The sequence below is a fragment of the Orycteropus afer genome, unplaced genomic scaffold, assembly GCF_000298275.1.
Source record: "Orycteropus afer afer isolate SDZICR_OR568_19922 unplaced genomic scaffold, OryAfe1.0 scaffold00432, whole genome shotgun sequence".
Taxonomy (NCBI): Eukaryota; Metazoa; Chordata; class Mammalia; order Tubulidentata; family Orycteropodidae; genus Orycteropus; species Orycteropus afer.
The window spans coordinates 2529641-2555642 of NW_006922019.1; positions in this window are offsets into that span (position 1 = coordinate 2529641).

The following is a 26002-nucleotide window of genomic DNA, read 5'->3' on the forward strand; positions in this document are numbered from 1 at the left end:
CATATTGTAAGAAGGGACCATTCCCTGGAGAAGAATGTCATGCTTGGTAGGGTGGACGGTCGACGAAAGAGGGGGAGGCCTTCAAAGAGATGGATTGACACGGTGACTGCGATGATGGGCTCAAGTATAGCAGGGATTGTGGGGCTGGTGCGGGATCGGGCAGTGTTTCATTCCCCTGTGCATGGGGTCACTATGAGTTGGAAATGACTCAAGGGCACTTAACAACAACAACCCCTGAAGTTATTTATAACAACAAAAACATTTTTCATAAGCCCAGCTTACATGTATCAATATATCTACAAAGCTAAAATGCTATGCTAATTTACTTTTTGAACCTTCTAGTGTGCTCCAGAAAGGAGCTCTGGTGGCACAGTGCCTGAGGCATTTCACTACTAACCAGAAGTTTGGCAGTTCAAACCCACCAGCCACTCTGCAGGAAGAAGATGAGGCAATCTACTTCTTTAAAGATTCACCACCTTAGAAATCCAATGGGGGTCACTATAAGTCAGAATTGACTCGGTGGCAGTGGGTTTGGTTTCAGTGTGCTCCAGACAGAGCTACTATTATTATCCAGTTACAGTGATGCTTCATATCACATGGTTTCATCTGTAGGAGCTACAAGCTCACACTGTTATTTTTGTTGCTTCTTTTCTATTTTTTAAATTGTGATTTAGGTGGAAGGTTACAGAGCAAATTCATTTTCCATACAGCAGTTCCTACACATTTTGTTTTATGACATCAATCTCCATAATGTAACTGTTCTCTTCCTACTTCCCCCCTGTGGATATCTTTTCCCTGTGTCCCTCTTTCCTATGCATTCCTACCCTCTGATCTATCTCCTTGTGCAAATACTGCCCTTCTGATCTCCCATGGTGAGTGTTCTAAAGAATGTACCTGCCTGGTGTAAATATTCACCTTATATGCCTTTCTGTTATTTGGCTAGAAGCCATGCAAATGAGTTCAATTCCAGGACTAAAGGGTGACTAGGGCCCATATTTGTTGCACATTTTTATAGTCGCTGATTTTTGTCAAATTGTCTAGTGTTTTCATTACAATATTGTGTTAATGAGTATTTGTGAACATATATCAAAACTTTTTTGAGGATGAAGTAGTAATTAAAGGAAAAAAAGGAGAAATATCCAAAAAGGCGTCTGCTCAGTTACTAATAATGTAACTAATAATGTTGTGATTTAATGTATAAAGATTTTATAAAACAATTTTATCATATAATCTAAGAGCCAGGAATTCAGGACTAGAGCATTGAAGCAATTTACAACTGTATTTATCACATATTATTCTATGGTTAAAATGGGTAACAAACTTTACTAAGGATTCTGTATGGTCTGGTATGAGAGGAGATCCATTGTGGGAGGTGGCACCATAAGTTACTGCACTGAGTGATGCCAACCCTAGTGAAGTCACTGGAGCCTGGGGCAGCCTCAGGGGCACAAGGACTGGGAAAAGGCTTCCTCCTGGCTCCTCCTCCCTGAGCAGAGTGGGACTGAGGCTTCTGAGAAATCTCATTTCAAGTGTCAACCTTGTTCCAGGATTTCTCACCACTCAGTGTGGATGATGAATCAGTGTGGGGAAGGAGGTCATGGAGAAGCCAGGGGGACAAAGGCTGCAGCTGGTAGGGGTGTGAGTGGGGGTTGGGGCTTCCTCTCCTGCTCTGTGTGCTGTCCACTGAGCCCAGACAGAATGAAGAGGCAGAAAGGGCTGAGCTCCGGGGGACAGATCAAGCTGGAGGGCATCCTGCTTAAGCTCAGTTTTTCTTCTGCAAAGTGGGGTGGGAGTGTCTTAGGCTGGGTTTCCTAGAAGCACAGCTAGAGGCAGGGGTTGGGGTGAACTGGATTTTTTAAAAGTGTGTCCTTCAGGATAATCCTCTGAGGGGGAGGGGAAGGAAGCAAAACAGGGACAGCGAGGAGCCAAGCAAAGATGTGACCTCAGGTGAAGCCTAGCCTTGCCTGATTCACCAGGAGCTCTGGAATTAATCCTACCACCAAGTTTTTCCCCACCTTGAGAGGAAGGGGCCAACATTTTGTACCTCCATGCCCATCAGCCTTTGACCTGGAGAGATGGAACCCCTGGCAGGTCCCTGCCAGAAAAAGAGTGATTCTTTACGCAGACTTGGTTATGGGGACCTGGGGGGGGGGCATCAACAGCAACTATTAACCCATTGTGATTGACTTGACTCTGATTCAGAAAAATTCATCCACAGGATTTTTTCAGTGGCTGATTTCTCAGAAGTGTATCACCTGGCCTTTCTTCTGAGATGGATTTGAGCTGCCAACCTTCTAGTTAGTAGCTAACTGCTTAACCATTTGCCCCACCCAGGGACTCTGTAATAGCTACTCAAAATACCACTGCTGCTGAGTTTATTCTGATTCATAGTGACCCTATAAACAGAGTAGAAGTGTCCCAAAGGGTTTCCAAGGCTGAAATCTTTAGGAAAGCCGACTGCCACATCTTTCTCCTGTGGAGTGGCTAGACAATCAGTCATTGACCTGACTAGTCCCAACTGCTGACCTTTTGGTTAGCAGCCAATTGCCTCCACTGCCCAGGGCTTTTGTGTATCCACATAAGCAGTGAAGAAACCAAACCAAACTCACTGCCATAGAGTCAATTCTGACTCATAGTGACACCCATTCTGTTTCCACGGCTGTAAAGCTTTCAGAAAGTGATTGCCTCATTTTCCACCTGTGGAGGAGCTGGTGGGGTTGAACCACTGACCTTTTGCTTAGCATCCAAATGTATTACCCACTATGCCACCAGAGCTCTTTTAAGCAGTGAAGAAGTAGTCACTATTTTGTAGTTGTGTGAGGAAGGGTATCTAGTACTATAAACTTGTATGCCCTACTCATTGCAGAGCCATCATTTTTAGGGACTAGGGCAGGGTGAGAATCCAAAATCTATGCATTTAAGAGTCACACACTAAATAGTGGGAAGAACACAGGCTTTGGAGTCAGACATACCTGGGTCCAAGTCTATGCATCTAAGCAGGAGCAATATATAAAATATGTAACAACCAGAAATTGGAAGAATAGCTCGGTCCTGGAGTCTCACTTTCCCAGTAGTTCCTGGATCATAGGGACTTCTGTTTGGGATTACTGAGGAAGGGAGCTTGGGTATGTGTGGGGGGTGAGTATGGAGTGCTTTAGGCTCTTACCACATGGTCTCACTGACTTGGCATGTCATTCTGCCTTACTTCTGTGTACCTGGAAGGTGTTTATGATACCTACCCTGAGTCAGGCCATGATCTCTGGTCACCTGTCCCTTTGGTCATCTGTCCTCCCTCCTCTCTGTCTTCTAAGAACCTGAGAATTGACTGCTGGGCATGGCCTCGCCCACCCAACTCAACTCTGCTTTTGATGGGGCTTTCCAGAGCAGTATGTTAGAGATATAACTGGGGTGTCCACATCTCCTAATACTCCACCATCCACTGTGGGAAGAAAGAACTTTGGAGTCAGACAGACCTGGCTTCAAACCCAGCTCTGTCTTGGCTTTGAATCTAACTCTGACATTTCTTGGCTGTGTATTTTTGTATGAGTTGCCTTACTTCTTTGAACTTCAGTTTTACCTTCTGTGAAAAATAGAAAAAATAATCCCAACCAGAATGATGACTGGGAAGATTAGGAGCCTAATCACAGGATGTGCTTAGCACGTAGCAGACCCTTCATGAATGTTAAAGCTTTCCTATTTTCTCTGTGGAAGGATTTTATATTTCTGGGACCTGCCATCCATAGGGGAACAGCCTTTGTAGGTCCACTACCGCCACTGGAGAGCCATCTGTATGGCCTTCTTTCTCCCTTAGGAGGTGCCTTCATCCTGTTGGTTTCTGGCCCCAGTTCCAGGAACTGCATTACAGAGGCACAGTGATTTCCTTCACTGCTTTCCTATGTGCGTTTTCTAAGCGAAGATGGTTTGGCTGAATTGGAGCCCTTGCCAGTAAATTCCATCCTTTGTTTAGAATCCTGAAAAGATGGTGAGGAGCCCCCTTTGGGATCTGCAGTCATAGATGAGGACTTCACAGGTGCGCATGATCATGGCTAAGTGCCTGTTTCCTCCTCAAGATTAGAGGCGCCTCTGGGAGGAAGGAGAGACTTCTGGATCATAAACGTCAGGGCATATAGCATGCCCTGGCCTGACTCTGAGATCCAGAGGGCTATCTGGAGACTGAAGTGTGTCTCTGATAGAGTCTGGGCAGGGCCAGATGACCCAAATAAGCAAGGTAAGCTCAGACTTACTTGTGCTTATTAATCTTTAATGTAGTGAGAAACATGTGGAACTGTTCACTACAGATTAGTAAGTAAGCACAAGTAAGCTTGTGCTTACCTTGCTTACCGGATACTCTGTCCCTGCCTGGGATTGTAAATTTGAAAAGAGGTTTGATTCTATAGGAAAGTGCTGTATGTAGAGCTGGGAGAGAGACAGATGCCAGCCATACCTAGAAGCAGAATTCTTGATGTGTTGAGAAATGTGAAATTGTTTACTAAAGATGAGTAAGAAAGCACAAGCCTGTCCTTATCTTGTTTATTGGATAATCCAACATGAATCTGGGATTCAGAGAAAGTGGGAGAGAGACCCTAGTGTAGTGGTGTTCCTGAGTTTTGGGACTGTCATACACAGGGGAAGGGATCTGGGTTCAAGTCCTGGCTTGGCTATTTACCAGTGGTATTTCCTGATGATGTGTCCAAAGGTGTTTGTTATTGTTGTTGTTGTTGTTATGTGCCATCAAGTTGGACCCAACTCATAGCGACCCCTCCTTGGGTTTCCGAGGCAGTATCACTATGGAAGTAGATTGCCCCATCTTTCTTCCTAGGAGTGGCTGGTGGGTTTGAACCTCCAGCCTTCTGGGTAGCACTCAAGTGCCTTAGGTATTATGCTACCAGAGCTCCCAAAGTAGTTTGTTGTACAACAATAATACATTCCTCTTAGGTTGCTGGAAGCATGAAATGAGATAAGCCACATGAGGCTCTTTAGTATCAGACCCAGCACACAGCAAGGACTCAACACATGCCCCTCTTTCCCAGGGCCTCAGTTTTCTCATTTGTTAAACGGGTACATTAAACTGTTTCCCAGCATCCTTAGTGAAGGTGGAGACCATGAAGGGGTAGTCAGCCCATTGTGTTAAAGTAACAAGGAAGTGTGGTAGTCAGCAGAATAATGGCCCCCAAGGTATCTATATCCAATCCCTGGAACCTGTGACTATGTTATCTTACATAGCAAAAGGGATGTTGTAAATGTGATTAAGCTAAGGATTTTGAGCCTGAGAGATTATACTGGATTATCTAAGTGGGTCCAATCTAATCACATGAATCCTTAAAGAACCTTTCCCAGGCAAGGTCAGGGGCAGAAGATGTGATGATGGAGAGGTGGTCAGAGAGATGCAATGTTGCTGGCTTTGAAGATGGAAAAGACCATGAGTCAAGGAGGCAGTCTATAGAAGCCAGAAAAGGCAAGGAAATTAATTCTCCCCACCCAGAGCCTCCAGAAGAAAGGCAACCCTGCCTTGATTTGAACCTCCTGAGACCCGTGTCAGACTTCTGACTCCAGAACTGTAAGATGATAAATGCGTGTAGTTTTAAGACACTGTGTTTGTGGTATTTGTTACAGCAGTGTTACAGAACTCATACACACATCACATATTTACTCATTCTCTCCGTTAGTTTATTCATCCATCATTCAGCAACTATATTTTGAGTCCTGTTAGGAAAGGATACTTAGTTTCTGCCTCAAGTCTGTTCTTGTAGAGAGATAATTCCAACTCAGTTTGGTAAATTCTGTAACAGGAATATTGAAGCTTAGTTTGGTGAGAGCTACACTGGGGGATGCACAGGTTGCTATGGAAACATAGAGAAGGCACTTAACCCGGTTTAGGGATGGGACTGGGATTGTCAGGGAAGACTTCCTGTAGGAAGTGCCAGCTAAGAGACTTGAAAATATGAGCAGTGATTGACCTGAATTGAGGGGTCTGTTGGGCTGGGCTACTAACTGAAAAGTTGGTGGTTCAAATCCATCCAAAGTCACCTTGGGAGGAAGACCTGGCAATCAACTTTTGAAAGGGCACAGGCTTTGGAAACTCTATGGAGAACATAGGGTTCCTGAGAATGGAGTGCTTGTCATCCTGATGACTGAGGGTAGAGCTACATCTTTACAATGATTCAGACAAATTAGATAATGGACAGTTGTATATGCCCATATGTTGTGGATAAAACTGTTGTTATTGTCAGGAACCATCGAGACAGCTCCAACTCATAGAGACCCTATGTACAACAGGGCAAAACACTGCCATCCTCACAGTCTTTGCTATGCTTGAGCTCATCATTGCACCTACTTTATCAGTCACTTTATTGAGGGTCTTGCCCTTTATCACTGACCCTTTACTTTACCAACATAATATCCTTCTCCAGAGACTTGTCTCTTCTGACCAAAGTACAAGAGATGAAGTCTGGCTATTCTCACTTCTAAGGAGCATTCCAGTTGCACTTCTTCCACGACAGATTTGTTTGTTCTTTTGGCAGTCCATTGTACATTCAATATTCTTCGCCAACACCACAATTCAAATCCACCAATTCTTCTGTGGTCTTCCTTATGTATCATTCAGCTTTCACATGCAAATTTGTACCCACCATAAACTCGTTAACTTACCCTAGAGCAAAAAACAAAAAACAAACCCCATTGCTATCCATGATCCCATGTGCAAATCATTGCAGGAGGGAGGATCAAGAAGAGGTGAGTTTCTCTTAAGTAATCTTGCTCCCAGCATTTTTAGGCAGAGGGACTTGATTGTGCAAAGGCCCAGGGGCAGGAGGGGATCAGGGAAGAGGCCATGGTGAGGTAGTGAGCAAGAACTGAGTGGTGACAGATGAGGTTGGGGTGGTGGGCAAGAGCTAGATCCAGCAGGCTTTGAGCCAGAGTAAGAGATTTGGAATGTCTTCTGAGAAAATGGGGAGCCCTAGAAGACTTCTGAGCAGGATGTAACACAATCAAATCTGTATTCTGGAAAGATCACTTCTGGCAGCTGGGCAGAATGAATCTTGGATGTGAGAGGAGTGGTTGCCAGGACACCACCGAGGAGGCAATCGTGGTTTTTCAGGCAAGAACTGATGGTGGACTTGAGCAGGGCTCAGTCAGGGGTGGTGGGCAGGCAGCCCTAAGAGGCACTCAGAGACTAGAGCTGGGTGGGCCCGAGGTCTGATGCCTCAGCTCCCCTGAGTGACTGTGACAAGAAGGGCCAGGGATTGGTGGCAATGTTGCCATATCTGGGAAATAGCTATCCCAGACTGTGGGGGCAGCCTGTCACATTTCTGCCTGTTTCCTCTCCACGTAGCTATAATTCTGCTCCCCTGAGATTTACATACTTCCTCAAGTCTAAGGCTTTCTTTTCTCTCATCTCCTGGACAAAGTGGCATTTTCCAAAGCTGGGTCACACCAAAAACTGTTCTTATCAAGAGAGCTCAGATGATTTTTCTTCCTTTGAAAGCATGATCATCAGACCCAGGGGTATACTTTGTCAATTGTTTTGTGAAAACTTGCATTTGGACACTTCCTAGTATTTTTTTATTCCACGCTGTTCTAGAAGCAAATATATATCTATGTGTGTATATATAAATGGGAGCTCTGGTGGAGTAGCGCCTAAGGCATTTGACTATTAACTAGAAGTCTGGCAATTCAAACCCACTAGCCACTCCTCGGAAGGAAAGTTGGGCAATCTACTTCCATAGTGATAGCGCCTCAGAAACCCAAGGAGGGGTTGCTATGAGTCAGACCCGACTCAATGGTAGTGAGTTTGATTTGGCATACTAACATATATATATATATATATATATATATATATATATACACATACATACACGTGTGTGTTAGTTGCAATTGAGTTAATTCTTGTATCTATATGTATGTATATATATATACCCACTGCCATTGAGTCGATTCAAATTCACAGCAACCTCCATTGGGTTTCCACGAAGGTAAGTAAGTCTTTATGGAAGTAGATCACCCCATCTTCCTTCCAGGGAGTGGCTGGTGGGTTTGTATGTATGTATTATATATGTATGTATGTATGTGTGTGTGTGTGTATATATGTATATTTAAACTTGCCCTCACTTTGAAATGATTTAACTAACCCCTATTTGCAACAAATTCTTCATCATAGTCACCTTCACTTGCTTTTAAATAATTTAAAAGACTTCAAGCCTTTTCTTGCACTAAAATAAAGACTAAATAATAACTGCATGCACCTATGCCAAGTGACACACAGATTCTTAAAGTCACAGGAACAAATCTCGTTCATAACCCTGGGACTGCTTATATTTTAAAATTATATATACACACACACACACAATTTTATATATAATCATTTTTACATATTTTGCTATAACAGTTAAGTGTTCTGCTGCTATCCTAAACGTTGGCAATTTGAACCCATTCAATGGTTCTATGGGAGAAAGATGTGGTGGTCTGCTCTGGTAAAGATTACAGCCTAGAAAACCCTATGGGATAGTTCTTTTTTGTCACATGGTGTCACTATGAGTGGGAATCAACTCAACAGCATCTAATAACAACAGAAATACTTTATTGAGTTATAATATATCCAACAAACAAACAAACAAACTCACTGACAATCGAGTCGACTTCAACTCATAGTGACCCTACTGGACAGAATGGAACTACCCCATAGGTTTTCCAAGGCTATAAATCTTTACAGAAGCAGACAGCCTCAACTTTCTCCCACAGAGCAACTGGTGGGTTCAAACCACTGACCTTTTGGTCAGCAGCCAAGTGCCTTAACCACTGTGCCACCAGAGCTCCCATGAGTTGTAACACAGAGTGAATATAAATAGTGAAGTTGACATATTTACAATAAATTTTAAAATATAAGCAGTCCCAGGGTTATGAATGAGATTTGTTCCTGTGACTTTAAGAATCTGTGTGTCATTTGGCATAGGTGCATGCAGTTATTATTTAGTCTTTATTTTAGTGCAAGAAAAGGCTTGAAGTCTTTTAAATTATTTAAAAGCAAGTGAAGGTGACTGTGATGAAGAATTTGTTGCAAATAGGGGTTAGTTAAATCATCTCAAAGTGAGGGCAAGTTTAAATAGCATTAAAGCAGACTTTCAAAGATGATGATGCCCTGCTCAAAGATGGCCAATTGAGCTTTTTTGAACATGTGTGACTCTCCACAGTCCTGCCAATAATCCAGTCTTATAAATAGGGCTTCTGAAAGGACTTTCTATGCCTCTTTGGATCTTCCATTCCAGGGCTTTGACCTGTAATTTTTCCCGTTCAAATTTCTGTGACAGATCACCCAGATTGTACATTTGAGTTTGTTCCTGTTTCACTTCGTAGACTATAACAGAACTAGTTTAAAGCTCTGCATTAAAGGGCAAGTAGGAATTGTCTGTAAATTGGATGATCATAACCCAGGGACTGCCTATATAGCTCGACGGGAGTCCTTGGGGGGTGTAAATAGTTAAGTGCTTGGCTGCTAACCAAAAGGTTGGCAGTTCAAGTCCACTCAGAGTTGCTTTAAAAGTGATCCACTTCCCAAAAAATCAGTTATTTAAAACCCTATGGAACCCAGTTCTACTCTGACACATATGGGGTGGCCATGAATCAGAAGCGACTTGAGGGCAACTGGTTTACACCTATTTGGGGATTTGGCTTGGCAATCTACTTCTGAAAAATCAGCCATTCAAAACCCTATGAAGCACAGTTCTACTCTGACACACATGGGGCGGCCATGAGTTGGAATCAAGTTCATGAGAGCTATTTTTAATAGCTTGATGAATTTTTACCTATGTTTATAGTGCTAGCATCACCACTCAGATCAAGATGTAGAACATTTCCATTTACACAGAAAGTTTCCTGTGCTCCTTTGTAGGCAATAAATGCCCCCTCCCTCATCCACTCCAAGCAACCACTCTCTGACTTTTATCCCTGATCTTTGTATAATGGACTCATTCATCAAGTTTTCCAGTAATATATCAGACAGTGTTTCACTGCTATTCATAAGGTTTTCACTGGCTAGTTCTCTGAGAAGTGGATGGCCCCTTCCTTCTTCCAAGTCTTTCTTAGTCTGCAAGCTCTGCCGAAACCTGTCCATCATGGGTGACCCTTCTGGTATTTGAAATACTGATGGCATAGCCTCCAGCCTCACAGCAACATGCAAGCCACCACAGTATGACAAACTAACAGATGAGTCAGAACATAAAGAAAACAAAATTTACAACTGGACCAATGAGCAACATCACGATAAATAGAAAAAAGATTGATGTTGTCAAAGATTCCAGTCAAAGATTACTGGATCCACAATCAACAGCAATGGAAGCAGCAGTCAAGAAATCAGATGATGTATTGCACTGGGAAAATCTGCTGCAAAAGCCCTCTTTGAAGTGCAGAAGAGCAAAGAATTCTCTTTGAAGATGAATATGTGCCTAACCCAAGCCATGGTATTTTCAGTAGGCTCTTATGCATGTGAGAGCTGGACAATGAATAAGGAAGACCGACAAAGAGTTGATGCTTTTGTTGTGGTGCTGGGGAAGAGCACTGAAGGTATGTACCATGGACTTCCAGAAGAATGAACAAATCTGTCCTGGAGGAAGTGCAGCCAGAATTCTCCTTGGAAGTGAGAATGGCCAAACTTCATCTCACCTACTTTGGTCATGTTGTCAGAAGGGACCATTCCATGGAGAAGGATATCATGATTAGTAAAGTGGAGGGTCAGCGAAAAATGAGAAGACCCTCAATGAGAAGGATTGACACAGTGGCTACAATGATGGGCTCAGGTATAGCAAGGATTGTGAGGCTGGCGCAGGACTGGGCAGTATTTCATTCTGTTGTGCATAGGGTCGCTATGAGTTGGAGCCAACTCCACAGCACCTAACAACAACAACAACAACATAATGGACTCATACAATAGGTAGGCTATTGTATCTGGTTTCTTACACACAACAAAATGTTTTTTGAAATTCATCCACGCTACTGCATTTCTCCATAGTCATTCTTTTTAATGTTAAGTAATATTGTATTACTTGAATGTACCAATTTCTTTATCCAGTCTCTGATTGATGGATAAAAGCCAACTTATTTTAAGCAAAGCACTTGTAGGTCGTGTTGGATTTCAAGAACAGAATGTAAGGGCTGCGTGGAAGGAAACTTACAGATCACCTGTCTTGATTTTTTTATTTTGTACCTGAGGCCCAGAGAAGGAAAGTGACTAGCCCAAGGTTGCACAGCTTTGTTAGGACAGAACTAAAGTTCAAATCAAGTCTTATACTTTTTCTGGTGAGTCAGTGTTCTCACCCCTCCTCCTTATCTCCCTGTATCTCATAAATAGATGTGGAAAAATTAATACCTTGCTTTCTAAAAGATTTGCCACAGACAATTTACATGCACAATCCCCCTAGGTGTGTAAATGCAATTTATTTTCAAGGTGTCAGGGACATTCATATATGCAGTGAGGTAGATTAAGAAAATACCCATAAAAGAGGAAAACAGATGATCCACGAGAACCAATCTACCTGCAGCAAAGTTGGGTGCTGTAAAACGAAAAACAGGGGAAGGCATTTTTCAGTTAGCATTACAGAGATACTGCTATTATTCCAGAAGTGACTTTTTTTCTCTTTCTAGGCTTTATAGTATATATCAGACAGTATTTCAGCGCTACTCATAAGGTTTTCACTGGCCAATTCTTTGAGAAGTGGATGGCCCTTTCCTTCTTCCAAGTCTGTCTTCGTCTGGAAGCTCCACTGAAACCTGTCCACCATCAGTGAGCTTGTTGGGTTTTGTAATAATGGTGGCATAGCCTCCAGCCTCACAACAACACACGCAAGCCAACACAGTATGACAGACTGACAGATGAGGCCTCAGGTGTAACAAGGATTGTGAAGCTGGCGCAGGACCGGACAATGTTTTGTTCTGTTCTATGTAGGGTTGCAATGAGTTAGATTTGACTTCAATGGCAGCTAACAAGAAGCTTTATATTACTGAAAAAATCACAGGGAATGAGATAGATGTGGGTTCAAGTCCTGACTCCAACCCTTTGCAGAAGTCTGACCTTGACCAAGTGACCACTTCCCTGAGCCTCAGTGTCCTTCACTGTAAAATGGACATAAGAGTAGTGCCGGTTTGATAATGGTAGTGATCCCGTGTGTTACAGAGTAAAATCGCTCCCTAGGGTTTTCTTGCCTATAATCGTTACGGAAGGAGCTCTGTGGTGAAGTGGGTGAAGCTCTCAGCTGCTAACCAAATTGTTAGCATCAGTTGCTCTGAGAGAGAAAGATGTAGCAATCTGCTTCTGTAAAGAATATAGCTTTGCAGCTGTATGGAAAGTGAATTTGCTCTGTAAACGTTCACCCAAATCACAATAAAAATTAAAAACAAACAAACAAAAAAGAAAAAAGCTTTGGAAACCCTATGGGGTGGTTCTGCTCTGTCCTATAGGATTGCTATGAGTCAGAATTGACTTGAGGGCAGTGGATTAGGTTTTGAGTTAATCTCTAAACAAGCAGATCACCCGATTTTTCCTCTGCAACACTGCTGAGTGAGTTTGAACTGCCAATCTTTAGGTTCATAGTTGAGTGCAAAATTTGCACCATGTGGGGTCTCCATGAATTGGAATTGAGAGCAACAGATTTGGGATGTTTTTCTCATAATGTTGGGTAGCTTGTTGGATCTGAATTTGTATCTCCAGAGAGGAAACCCTTGGGAAGACAGGGTAACACCTGGAAGTAGTTAAGGTCAGGAAGTGGGAATTGGGACTGGAGTCTGTGGAAGGCCATTTTCTGCCTATAAAGTTTGACATTTTCCTTGGCAAGAGCTATCTTCCTTTCGAGCCTCTGGTACCTGGCCTTGTCTGTCTGTGTAGTTCTACCTGGGGTCCCATCTGAGGAAGGGAGACCAAGAATATGGAAAGGCTTGTGTGACTTGGAGGACACAGGACCAAGCAAAGGCAGTCTTAATGAGGAGCCACAGCCTGACACCAAGCTAAAGAAGGGCTGAGCTGTAAGAGAAAGTCCTTGAGTAGGTATCTCTGATGTTTTCTTTGACTCTTCAAGGCCCCAGGATATGTTCCTAATGGGGGCCTCAGGATCTGAGTTGTCTAGAGCAGGGGAAGGTGCTTGGTTTGCTGGGCAGCTCTGGGTTGGGATTCCTGCTCCCACACTGATTAGCTGTGTGACCTCGTTGTTGTCATGAGTTACCCTTGAGTTGGCTCTGACTCATGGCGACCCCACGTAAACAGAACGAAATGCTGCCTACTCCTGAGCCATCGTCTCGGTTGTTGGTCTATGAAGAGTCCATTGTTACAGCCATAGCGTTAGTCCATCTCATTGAGAGTTTCCCTCACTTTTACTGGCCCTCTACTTTCCCAAACACGATGTTCTTCTCCAGCAATTGATCCGTCAGATAACATGTCTGTTCTGGTTACCTACTGCTGCTCTGACAAGAAATATAGCACAAATGGGATGGCCTTAACAAACAGGAGTTCTTACAATTTGGAGGCTTTAAGTCTGAGTTCAAAGTGCCAGGTTCTAGAGGCCAGGTGAAAACCCCTCAGCCTTGGGCTCAGCTCCCTCCAGCTTCTGGCCCACTGAAGCTGCCTATATATATATATATATATATATATATATATATATATATATGTTGTTACGTGCCGTCGAGTCGGACCTGACTCATAGCGACCCCTCCTTGGGTTTCCGAGGCAGTATCACTACGGAAGTAGATTGCCCCATCTTCCTTCCGAGGAGTGGCTGGTGGGTTTGAACCACCAGCCTTCTGATTAGCAGTCAAGTGCCTTAAGCACTATGCTACCAGAGCTTATATATATAGATAGATAGATAGATAGATAGATAGATAGATATACACACACACACACACACATATATAGGCATTTCTTCACTCAGACAGCTGCTAGCTGCTGAGACTGCCAAGCCCAAGGTTGACAAGTGAAAAGGCACAGTTCCACAGTTCTGATATTACCAAGCCACACAGCAGGCCATTAATTCAAGTCCATTGTAAGTCCCAAAGTTGGCAGAACATGGCAGGCTGCTGAACAATGACACAGCTACATGCAGGGTCCAAGCATGCCATAAGCGAGAGACCATTCCCCAAGGCTTCTGCTTATATACAGGAAGCAGACCATGTTCCCTAAGGCAGCTACTCAGCTGCTCACAGTAGATTCCACCATGGAGTTGATTACTAGTCTCATCACAAGGAATACTATATCTAGCTGCCCAGCCACTTAATGAAGCTTAGCCAAGTTGATGCACTAACTGAACTACCACAATGTCCAAAGACTTGAACAATATCTTGTGGTCTATAGGGTTTTCACTGGCTACTTTTGAAAGTAGATCAAGCCATTCTTCCTAGTCGACCTCAGTCTGGAAGCTCCACTGAACCTGTCCACTATGGGTGATGCTGCTGGTATTTGAAATACTAGTGGCACAGCTTCCAGCACCATGGCAATACTCAAGCCACCACAGTATGACAAAGTGACAGTATGACCTTGGGTAAGTTATTTTTCCTCTCTCAGCCTCAGTTTCTCCTTCTGCAAAATGGCAGGAGTGGGGTAAGGGGAGTCATCTCTATTGGGAATATTGTGAGAATCTAATGAAAAGACAATGGAAAAACAAGAGTGGGTCAAATTGAATTCCCTTTCCCCAGTTCTAGCTGATGGTTGAGACATCTCCAGGCCATACCAACTAACTGACTTGCTAAATAACTGAAAGCTCCCCATCCCAATCTAAGCAATCCAATCAGCTTCCACAGCAGACGACAAAATTCACAGACTGTCTGGCCCCAACACAAGAAGAAAATCGCAGCACACAATTCATGATTGAAAAGCATGCCATCCTTCTTCTGTGAGGAGCAAGGAATGTGTGTCTCTCAGTCTTTCCTGGTGAATAGATGTTGCTTGCCATGCTACTTGAGCAAGTGCCTTTCTATCTCTGACTTTCTGTGCTTGAAATAAGTGGGATAATAATTGCAACTATGTTGCAAGATTATTGTGAGGATTAAATGAAGTAATGATTGTAGAAACTTGTTAAGTGTAGTGGTTATAAGAGAATGGGTCTTGGCCAGAAAAACTAGATGGTACCAGGCTACCACTGTTGTTCTGGTTACCTAGTGTCACTCCGACAAGAATATACCACAAATGGGATGGCCTTAACAAATAGGAGTTTATTCTTACAATTTGGAGGCTTTAAGTCTGAATTCCAAGTGCCAGGCTCTAGAGGCTGGGTGAAAGGCCCTCAGCCTTGGGCTTCAGCTCTGCCTCCTGCTCCCAGCCCACTGGAGCAACAGGCTTTTCTTCACTCAGACAGCTGCTGGCTGCTGAGGCTGCCAAGCCCAAGGTTGACAACAAGTAAAAAGGCACAGTCCTGATGTTACCAAAGCACATGGTAGGCCATTCATTCAAGTCCACCGAAAGTCCCAAGGTTGGCAGAGCATGGCAGGCTGCTGAACAACAACACGGCTACATGCAGGGTTCAAGCGTGCCATAATCTAGAGACCATTCCCAAAGCTGTTTCTTATATACAGGAAGCAGACCACACACCCAAAGGCAGCTACTCAGCTGTTCACAGTAGATTCCACCATGGAGTTGATTACCTGTCTCATCATTGGGAATACTACATCCAGCTGCCCAGTCACTCAACCAGCCCTAGCCAACTTGACACACAAACTTAATCACTACAACTGTCAACCACTTGGAAAGGGATCAGTGCAAGAGATCCTGGATAGAGTGGGAGAACAACGTACAACAAAACTCAAAATCATAAAAAAGACCAAGCTTACTGGTCTGGTAGAGCCTGGTGAAACCCCTGAGACTATGGTCCCTAGTCAGACTTTAGGCCTGGAATTGAACTCATTCCAGCCAAACAATAAACAGGCGTATAGGGTGAACATTTATACCAGGTACACTCCTTAGAACAATCCACTGTGGGAGATCTGGAGGGCAGTATCTGCACAGGGAGATAGCTCACGGGGCAGGAATGCATAGGAAAGAAGGACACAGGGAAGAGGTAACTACAGGGAGGAAGTGGGAAGAAAGCTGTTACATAATGGGGATTGCAATCCATGAAACAAAATGTGTATGAACTGCTGTATGGAAAATGAATTTGCTCTGCAAACTTTCATCTAAATCACAATTTTTAAAAAAATTAAATGAAAAAAGAGAGAGAGACAAAGAATGGGCCTTGGATTCAGGCTGGGTTGAAATCCTCCATCTCCACCACTTTTTGGTTGTTAAATGTTGGGAAAAATTGTTTAACCTCTTTGAATCTCGATTTCCTCATCTATAGAATGGGTGCAGTAGCCCTGGGTAGTACAAAGGGTTAATGCGTTCAGCTGCTAACTGAAAGGCTTGAGGTTGGAGTCTACCCAGAGGTAACTTGGAAGAAAGGCTTGATAATCTGCATCTGAAAAATCAGCCACTGGTGACCTTATGGAACATGGTTCTACTGACACACACGAGGCCTCCATGAGTCGCAGAATTGACAATAACTGTTTCCTTCTTTCTTTAAATGGGGATATGACTAGAATCTACCACAGAGTAATTGGATAATGCTAACAAGATAAATGTCTAAGGAAGCTCCTGGGATCTTCTCAGCCTTGACTGTGAGAGGTGGAGGAATGGGAATGAGCAGTCATTTAGTATCTATCTGCTATGTGCCCAGTACTTGATGGACTTGGTCAAATATAAATAAATTAGCCCATGTCCTATCACATTCCTTTGAGTGCTCAGATACTGCAAATGATTAAGTGCTGGGCTACTAAACAAAGGTTGGAGGTTTGAGTCCACCCTGAGGCAACTTGGAAGAAAGGTCTGGTGGTCTACTCCCAAAAGATCACAGGCACAAAAACCCTCTGAAGCACAGCTCTCCTCTGACACATATGGGGTCACTGGGAGTCAGAGTTAACTCCTCAGTAACTGCTTCTGTTTTGTTTTGTTTTGAACACATTCCTTAGAGTGTGTGTGAAGAGCCATGAAGGGGAGACCTAGCCTTCACCTATAATAGGGCTTCTCTCTTCATTCAACAAACCATGAGTCAGGCCGATCTTTATCTTTACCACTTACCAGGCACAAGCATGCCCCCAGCAACCCTTCAAAGTAAGGGACACTGTTATCCCCATTTTACAGATGGGGAAACTGAGGATCAGAGAAGTGAGGTCACTTACCCAAGGGCACAGTTTAAAATGAGTGCACCTGAGAGTAAAGCCCAAGTCTGTCTGTCCTTGGCTTTCCCTGGAGGAGACCTCTTCAGCCATGTTTCCAGACAGCAGAGGAAGGCACAGGAGCCAGAACTCCTGATTGTTTCCTGAACCCAAGGCTGTGCCTTTTTTTCCATGTGTGTGGGAGCCAGCAGAACAGTGAAAAAAAAAAAAAAAAAAACCCAACACCCGCTAATGGCCAGAGTTGTCATGATACTCTTGAGCCGGAATTTTACTACCATAGGAACAATACAAAACAAAGGCCAGCCAGGAAACTAGTCTGTGGGAGGCTGATTCTGGGACAGTGGCTGGAAGGGGTGTTTGGCCTTCAAAATCTCATTTCACCCTGGGAAGAACCAGCCAAACCAAAAAATAAAAAAATAAAAAATACCTCGCTGCTGTAGAATCGGATTCAACTCCTTGGGTTTCCGAAGCAGTACCACTACGGAAGTAGATTGCCCAACCTTTCTTGTGAGGAATTGCTGGCAGGTTTGAATCACCAGCCTTCTGGTTAACAGTCAAATCCTCAGTCACTATGCCACCAGAGCTCTTGGGAGAACCGGCAAGATTGACATAATTATCTCCATTTCATACAGGAAGAACTGAGGCTCAGAGAAGAGAAGTGATATGTCCAGTTCACACATTGATCTGCAATAAAATCAGGATTCAACACTCATTCTGTGTGACTCCAAAGCCCCATTTTTCCTGTTACCATATTGCCCCCTTCCAGAAGGAGAACAATTTTTAAAATGAAAAAAGAGTATGGAGTATTGTTACTGAAATTCAATTATATTGCTGTAACTGGTAGACAGGGAATTAAAGCATAGTGAATCCTTAACTATTACCAACCCACCAAAACAGCTGTCTGTGTTCTACCATTTAAGAACCTTTGGTCAGCTTTACATCATTTTATTTTTTCACATCTGTTAACCTGTTGTGTCATTGTTGTTATGTGCCATCGAGTCGTTTCTGACTCATGGCGACCTTATGTACAAAAAACGAAACTCTGCCCGGTCCTGTGCCAGCCTCACTATCCTTACTATATCTGAGCTCATTGCTGCAGCCACCATGTCTATCCATCTCATTGAGGGCCTTCCCCTCTTTCGTTGACCTTCCACCTTACCAAGCATGACATCCGTCTCCAGTGAATGGTCCCATCCGACGACACAACCAAAGTAGGTGAGATGAAGTCTGGCCATTCTCACTTCCAAGGAGCATTCCGGCTGCACTTCTTCCAGGACAGATTTGTTAGATCTTTCAGCAGTCCATGGTACTTTCAGCATTCTTCGGCAGCACCACGACTCAAAAGCATCAACTCTTCTTCGATTTTCTTTATTCAGTAAATCTTTATGGAAGTAGATTGCCACATCTTTCTTCCATGAGTGGCTGGTGGGTTTGAACTGCCAACCTTCTGGTTAGCAGTCAAATGCCTTAGGCACTGTGCCACCAGAGCTCCAGACACCAGATGAAGATAGAGAGACTAAAGTTTATTAGTAGTTACCTGAGGTAGGGAGGAATGGGGGAGACATTGCTTAGGAAACACTGAGCTTCTATTAAGGTTTATGGGGACATTTGGCAACAATTATGGGTGATGGATGCACAGCACAATTAATGTAATTAATATCACTAAATTGTATACCTGAAAAATGTTAAATTGGCAAATGCTGTGTTATATATATATATATATATATTTACAACAATTAAAAAAAAAATGTAAAAGCTTTGAAAGACAGGAAATTCCCAGACAAGCTATGGAAATGTGGGGTTTACATTAACTTTACCCAAAGAATTTGGACTTTATCCTTATTTTCAGTGATAATCCCTGAAAAGAAAAGAAGAAGAAAACCCCCAGAAACCTAGGAATTTAAGTGTCCTGAACAAAGGCTCCAGGCCACATTTATCTGTTAGGCAAATGAATCAAGTGATTCTGGAGTGGGGGCCAGGCTAAAAGACCCACCACGGGGTACCTTGTGATCACTTAGTGAAATCAACTGATCTCAGAGGAGGGGAACTAGAATTTGTATTACTGAATGAGACCCTCCCAACAAAAGCTATGGACACAGAAGCTCTATGGGCTTCCTGGTTAGCAAAAACCATCTGCTTTCAGAAAGATCCTTTTTGGAAAATGGAAACTGTATTGGGAACCCTCCAGACCTCTGTGTGTCTCCTTGTATCCTTCTCTGATATAATAAAACTGCAAACCTAAGTATAGTTCTTGTTGTGAATTCTGTGGGTTGTTCCAGTGAATTACAGAACCTGAGGGAATAGAGGAAGCCAACAGAAAAGGAGAGGGGGTGGGAATCCCACCCAGAATCGCGCCCACCCTGCTCCCATCATGGTTTATAGCTAGCATTCTGAAAGGGTAGTGGAAAAACCTCAAATTTGTAGCCAGCAAGTCAGAAGTGAGGGAGTTATGGAGACCCCCAGCTTGAGGCTGGCATCTGAGGTCTTAGGCAGACTGGGCAGTCTGGAGGACAGTGCCCTTTAATTTCTGAGATCTGACCTCACTCTAGGTAGCTAGGGTTAGAGGAGAAAGTGCAGCATGGGCAGCAGGTGTTAGAACTAAACAGAGAAGTGAACAATGGGGTTTTATTTGTTATATCCTCAAGACTGTGACAGAAAAAGTGGAGTTGATATTTGATTTGATTACTTATCCACTTAGGAGGACTGAGGTTGGCATGGGCCTAGGGTCTAGGTCATTGAGTGTAGCTCTGCAAAGCCTCTGGCCACAAAAATTCAAAGACAATAAATACACTTAAGGCATAACTCTCTTGATGGCACTCAGAAAACCAGAGGCATTGTTCACCCTCCTTTGGCTCTGCCATTGCCCCACTAGCTAGGCTAATGACTTCTGGTCTGGGCACAGTTCTGGGGTTGGGAGGGAGATGCCTTCAGGAAGGGGACAGAGCTATACCCGGGCCCCTCACAGCAGATGCACACAGAGCAGTGGACAGAGAGTTAGGAGACTGGTTCTAGGCCAGTTGACCCAAGCCAACTGGAAATGCCCAGCTCTTAGTTTCTTTGGATAGATAATGGCTGTTGTCGTTATCAAGTGCTATTGAGTTGGTTCTAACTCATAATGACCCCACATTAGGAAGGAAATGCTGCCCAGTCCTGGACCATCCTTAAAATCTTTGCTGTGTTTGAACCTATTGATGCAGCCACTGTGTTGATCCTTTTTTTTTTTTTTTTTTTTTTGAGGGTCTTCCTCTTTTTTGCTGACCCTCTACCAACCATAATATCCTTCTCCAGGGACTGGTTCCTCCTGACAACATGTCTACAGCATGTAAGATGAAATCTCACCCTCCTTGCTTCTAAGGAGCATTCTGGCTGTATTTCCAAGACAAATTTGTTCATTCTGCCATAACCAAACAAACCCACTGCCATCGAGTTGATTCCAACTCATAGTGAGCTACACTGGGTTCCAAGGAGGTAAATATTTACAGAAGTAGATTGCCTCATCTTCCTTCCATGGAGCAGCTGGTAGGTTTGAATCACCAACCTTCTGGTTAGCAGCCAAATGCCTTAGGCACTGCACCACCAGAGTTCATCATTCTTCTGCAGTCCATAGCAATGTCAATATTCTTCTCTGGTCTTTTTTATTCATTGTCCAGCTTTCACATGCTCATGAGGTGGTTGAAAATATCACTAAAATAATGGTGGTAGCCAACAATTAGGAGTGGGTGAGGATTTGTAGCCTCCCCACAATCTTGTTTGTTGCTTTTGTCAGATGCCTTGAGTTGATTTTGACTCATGGTGACCCTATGTGACAGAGTAGAGCTCCATAGGGTTTTTTTTTTGGCTTTAATCTTAATGCAAGAAGATTGCCAGGCCTTTTCTTCTGTGGTACCACTGGGTGGGTGTAAGCCGTCAACATTCAGGTTAGCCACTTGAGTGCTAAACAGACATTTATTAGACAATTATTTATCAGCAAGCAGGCTCCAAATATTTAATACATGTTCTTAGATTCAGGAAATTCAGGGCAGACATAACAGGACTCCAGAACCACATTCTGTCACCCTTATAGTTCACATCAGGTAGCCAGAATCATCCAAAACCGACATCTGTACACAGGTTCAAGTAGGGCCCAGCCTGAAGAGCTGTCTGTGAGGGTACAGATCCTAGGCCTTGTTCTTCCAGGAGAGGGGGTGCTTCTAAAATAGTTTAGCCAAGCTATATATTTTAAAGACCAGTAGTTTCATTGGTAGCATCTGTTTCTAGCACCCATTAAAATGGTTAACAAGCCACTAATTTCACCTCTGAAAACCTGTTTATTTTTAACGTTCATTATGCTAATCAGCAAAGCCTCTGTGGTAGTGTTGATCACAGCTAAAGATAAAAGAAACCTTTGTAGCAGTGACTTCTGGCACCATCAAACAACAAAGGCTTCCTGGACAGGGTGCTCTTGGCCACCCTTGGTCCATGAATTTCAGATTAAGCAGCCATCTCCCGTGAAGTAGTAGCTTAAACCAGGAACACACAGTTATATCATTTCATCTTATCTTCAGTATTTTAAACTTAACGGAGACATTGTGGCAGCCATCTTCTGAGAGTTAACTCACCTTGTCAGGCCTCAATATCCCCGTTTGTCAGGTGCTAACACCTGATACTCTTGGTGCATCCTCCTATCATGCGACAGAGTCTTGGGAGAGGCTGGTTATCTTTTAATGCTTTCTGTTTGGGTAAGGAGCTCTCATGGCAAAGTGGGTAAGACATTTGGCTGCTAACCACAAGGTCAGCAGTTCAAACCCACCAGCTACTTCATGGAGGAAGATGAGGTAATCTGCTTCCATAAAGATTTACACCCTTGGAAACCCAAAGGGGGTTGCTATGAGTCAGAATCAATTCGATGGCAGAGCATCTCTTTGGGTAGGGTCCTGGATGGTGCAAAAGGTTAAAACACTTGGCTGTTAACTGAAAGATTGGAGGTTCAAATCCACCCAGAGGAACCATGGAAGAAAGACCTGATGATCTACACCAAACCCATTGCTGTTGAGTCAATTCCAACTCATGGCAACCCTCTGTGTGCAAGAGTAGAACCATGCTTCATAGGGTTTTCAGTGACTGATTTTTCAAAAGTAGACTGCCAGGCCTTTCTTCCTCAGTGCCTCCAGATGGATTCAAACTACCAATATTTCAGTTAGTAGATGAACTGAAACCACTAGCATTAGCCAGAGACCTTCTGTAAGATTATAGCAAAGGACAATTACCCTAGGAGAATGTGCTATTTGCTGCTGTCAGAACCAATCCTCACCAAACATTTTTTGGTTCAGCCCCTCATTCATTGCTTCACTTACCATTTCTTTTGGGTATTTTCTGTGTACCAGTGACTGTCCTAGTGTTAATTTGCTGTCTCCCCTGTTAAACCCTAAGCTGTATTCCCTGTGCCTAGCAGTGTGTTGGCACTCAATAAATATTTCTGGAATGCTGGAATGACAGAAAGGTGAAAGAAGCCTAGGGCTGGCTGCCTATGAGGGAAATAGAGGCATGTCTGCAGAGACATCAGACATGATCCCCTCCAGGATTCTTTGGCATGAATTTTTTTTTCAATTTTTAAAATTTATTTTTTTATTGTTGTTGTTGAGCATATACACAGCAAAACACCTATCAATTCAAAAATTCCTACATGTACAATTTAATGACATCGATTACATTCTTTGGGTTTTGTTACCATTCTTATCTTCTTTCTCTGAGTTGTTCCTCCCCCATTAACATAAACTCACTGCCCCTAAAGGGTCTATCTACTTTTTCCGAGTTGCTGTTGTCAACTTGAGCCCATGTAGATAGTTTTACCAACTTCTGCAGTCTGAAATTGACCAAACATGCAGTCAAGATGTATTGATGATTATTGGTGATTGGAATGGAAAAATTGGAAGCAAAGAAGAAGCATCTGTAGTCGGAAAATATGGCCATGGTGAAAGATATACACTGGAGACCTCATGATAGAATTTTGTAAAGCCAATGACTTATTCATTCCAAATACCCTTTTTAAAAAACATTAATGGTGACTGTACACATGGACCACACCAGATGGAAAACACAGGAATCAAATCAGCTACATCTGTGGAAAGAGTTAATGTAGAAGCTCAGTATCATCAGTCAGAACAAGACCTGGGCTGATGGTAGAGCAGACCATCAATTGCTCATATGCAAGTTTAAGTTGAAACTAAAAACAATTAAAACAAATCCATGAGAGCCAAAATAGGACCTTGAGTATATTCCCATCTAGAGACTCTTTGAAGAAGAGATTCAATGCATTGAACGCAAATGGCCAAAGACCAGACAAGTTGTGGGATGAGATCAAGGACATCATACATAAAGAAAGCAAAAGGTCATTTAAAAGATAGAAAAAGAAGAAAATACCCAAGCAGATATCAGAAGAGACTCTGAAACTTGCCCTTGAAAGGAGAGTACAGCGAATGGAAGAATTGATGAAGTGAATGAGCTAAACAGAAGGTTTCAAAGGGCAGCTCAAGAAGACAAAGTGAAGTATTATAATGAGTTGTGCAAAGCCCTAGAGTTAGAAAATCAAAAGGGAAGAATACTAAGCATTCTCAAGCTGAAAGAACTGAAAAAAAAAAAAAAGAACTATTAAAGCCTTGAGTTGAGTTGAGTTGAATATTGAAGGATTCCATGGACAAAGTATTGAACAACACAAGAAGATAGAAGGAATACACAGAGTCACTGTACCAAAAAGAATTGGTTGGCATTCAGCCATTTCAGGAAGTAGCATATGACCAAGAACTAAAGCAAAAACCAAGCATAAAGGATGAAGTCCAAGCTTCACTGAAGGCATAGGTGAAACATAAGCCTTCAAGAATTGATGGAATACCCACTGAGATGTTTCAACAAATGGATGCAGTACTGGAAGCTTGTTTATGCCAAGAAATTCGGAAGATAGCTACCTGACTAACTGCATGGAAGAGATCCACATTTGTGGTCATTGCAAAGAAGAGTTATCCAACAGAATGTGGAAATTAGCAAACTGTACCATTAATGGGAGCTCTGGTGGCATAGTGCCTAAGGCATCTAACTGCTAACCAGAAGTCTGGTGGTTCAAACCCACCAGCCACTCCTTGGAAGGAAGACTAGCAATCTACTTCCTTAGAGATACTGCCTCAGAAACCCAAGAAGGGGTCGCTATGAGTCAGAAACAACTCAACGGCAGTGAGTTTTTGTTTGTTTGTTTGTTTGTATCATTAATATCATATGCAAGCAAAATTTTGCAGAAGATAATTTAAAAATGGTTACAGTAGTACATTGACAGGAAACTGCCAGAAATCCAAGCTGGATTCATAAAAGGACATGGAACGAGGGACATAATTGCTGATGTTAAATGGATATTGCTTGAAAGCAGAGAATACCAGAAAGATGTTTACCTGTGCTTTATTGACAAGGCAAAGATATTTGACTGGGTGGATCATAACAAATTATGGGTAACATCGTGAAGAATGGGAATTCCAGACACTTTATTGTGCTCATGAGGAACTATAGACCAAGAGGCAGTCATTCCAACAGAATAAGAGGATAGTGCACAGTTTAAAATTAGGAAAGGTGTGTGTGTCAAGGTTGTATTCTTACTCAATCTATATACTGAACAAATAACCGCAGAAGCTGGACTATGTGAAGAAGAATGTGGCATCAGGATTGGAAGAAGACTCATTAACAACCTGAGATATGCAGATGACACAATCTTGCTTGCTGAAAGTGAAGAAAATTTGAAGCACTTGCTGATGAAGATCAGAGACTTATCCTTCAGTATGAATTATACCTCAACATAAAGAAAACAAAAATCCTCACAACTGGACCAATAAGTAACATCACAATAAATGGAGAAAAGATTGAAGTTGTCAAGGGTTTCATTTTACTCAGATCCACAATCAACACCCATGGAAGCAGCTGTCAAGAAATCAGATGATGAGTACTGGTAAGATGGTAGACTAGGCAGAAAGACTGCACAGACCTTCTTCAACAAAGAAAAGGGAAAACAATTAACACAGACACAGATGATAATCATGGACCCCTGAGCCTTGAAGGGAAAGATATAGAAGTGGACTAAACCCCAACTAGCAGAAGAATTTGCATGAAAATACCACAAAAGGAGACATACAGAGCTGCGGAGCTGCGGCCTGGCAGCGATCCTGAGTGATCTTGATGGCACAGACAGCTTGGAGAGTGCCGAATAGTGGTAGGACCTAAGAATTAACCTAAAAACCAGCCCTGCTACCCAGGGACTGCATGGAGGACTGCTCTGGTGGCTGGGGAATAAACGGAGAAGATGAAGAGAAAGGTGAGCTGAGCTGTGAACTTTTGCCTGTCCGGAAGTGCCACCATTTTGAATGCTTACAAGCAACTTGACCATTTTGGATATGTGAAGAGACAGTGCTCTTCCAGATTCCTGGGGCTTAAGAATAGGTTCTGCTTGCCAGCAACCCCAAGGACACAAGAGACCTCCATGACTGAAAAGGTGTGACATTCTGCTTGTTACTCTTATACCCCACATCCACTTGGTGAATGGAGGTGCAGCCATCCCCCACTTCAACCCACTTTTTGGGCCCACAGGAACTCCATCCTTGCCCTGTCCTCCACCGATTTTTCTCTCTTTTTTAATTTTAATTTTTTTTCTTTTTCGCTTTCTTTTTTCTTTTTTCTGGTGCATAGTTTGCTTGTATTTGTCTGTTTAAACCTACTATTATTAATAATACTTTTGTCCTTTTTTACTATGATTCCTTATTCTTCCATTCCAAGGTCCTAGTTTTCACTTATTTTTCTTTTCCCTGTTCCTCGTTGG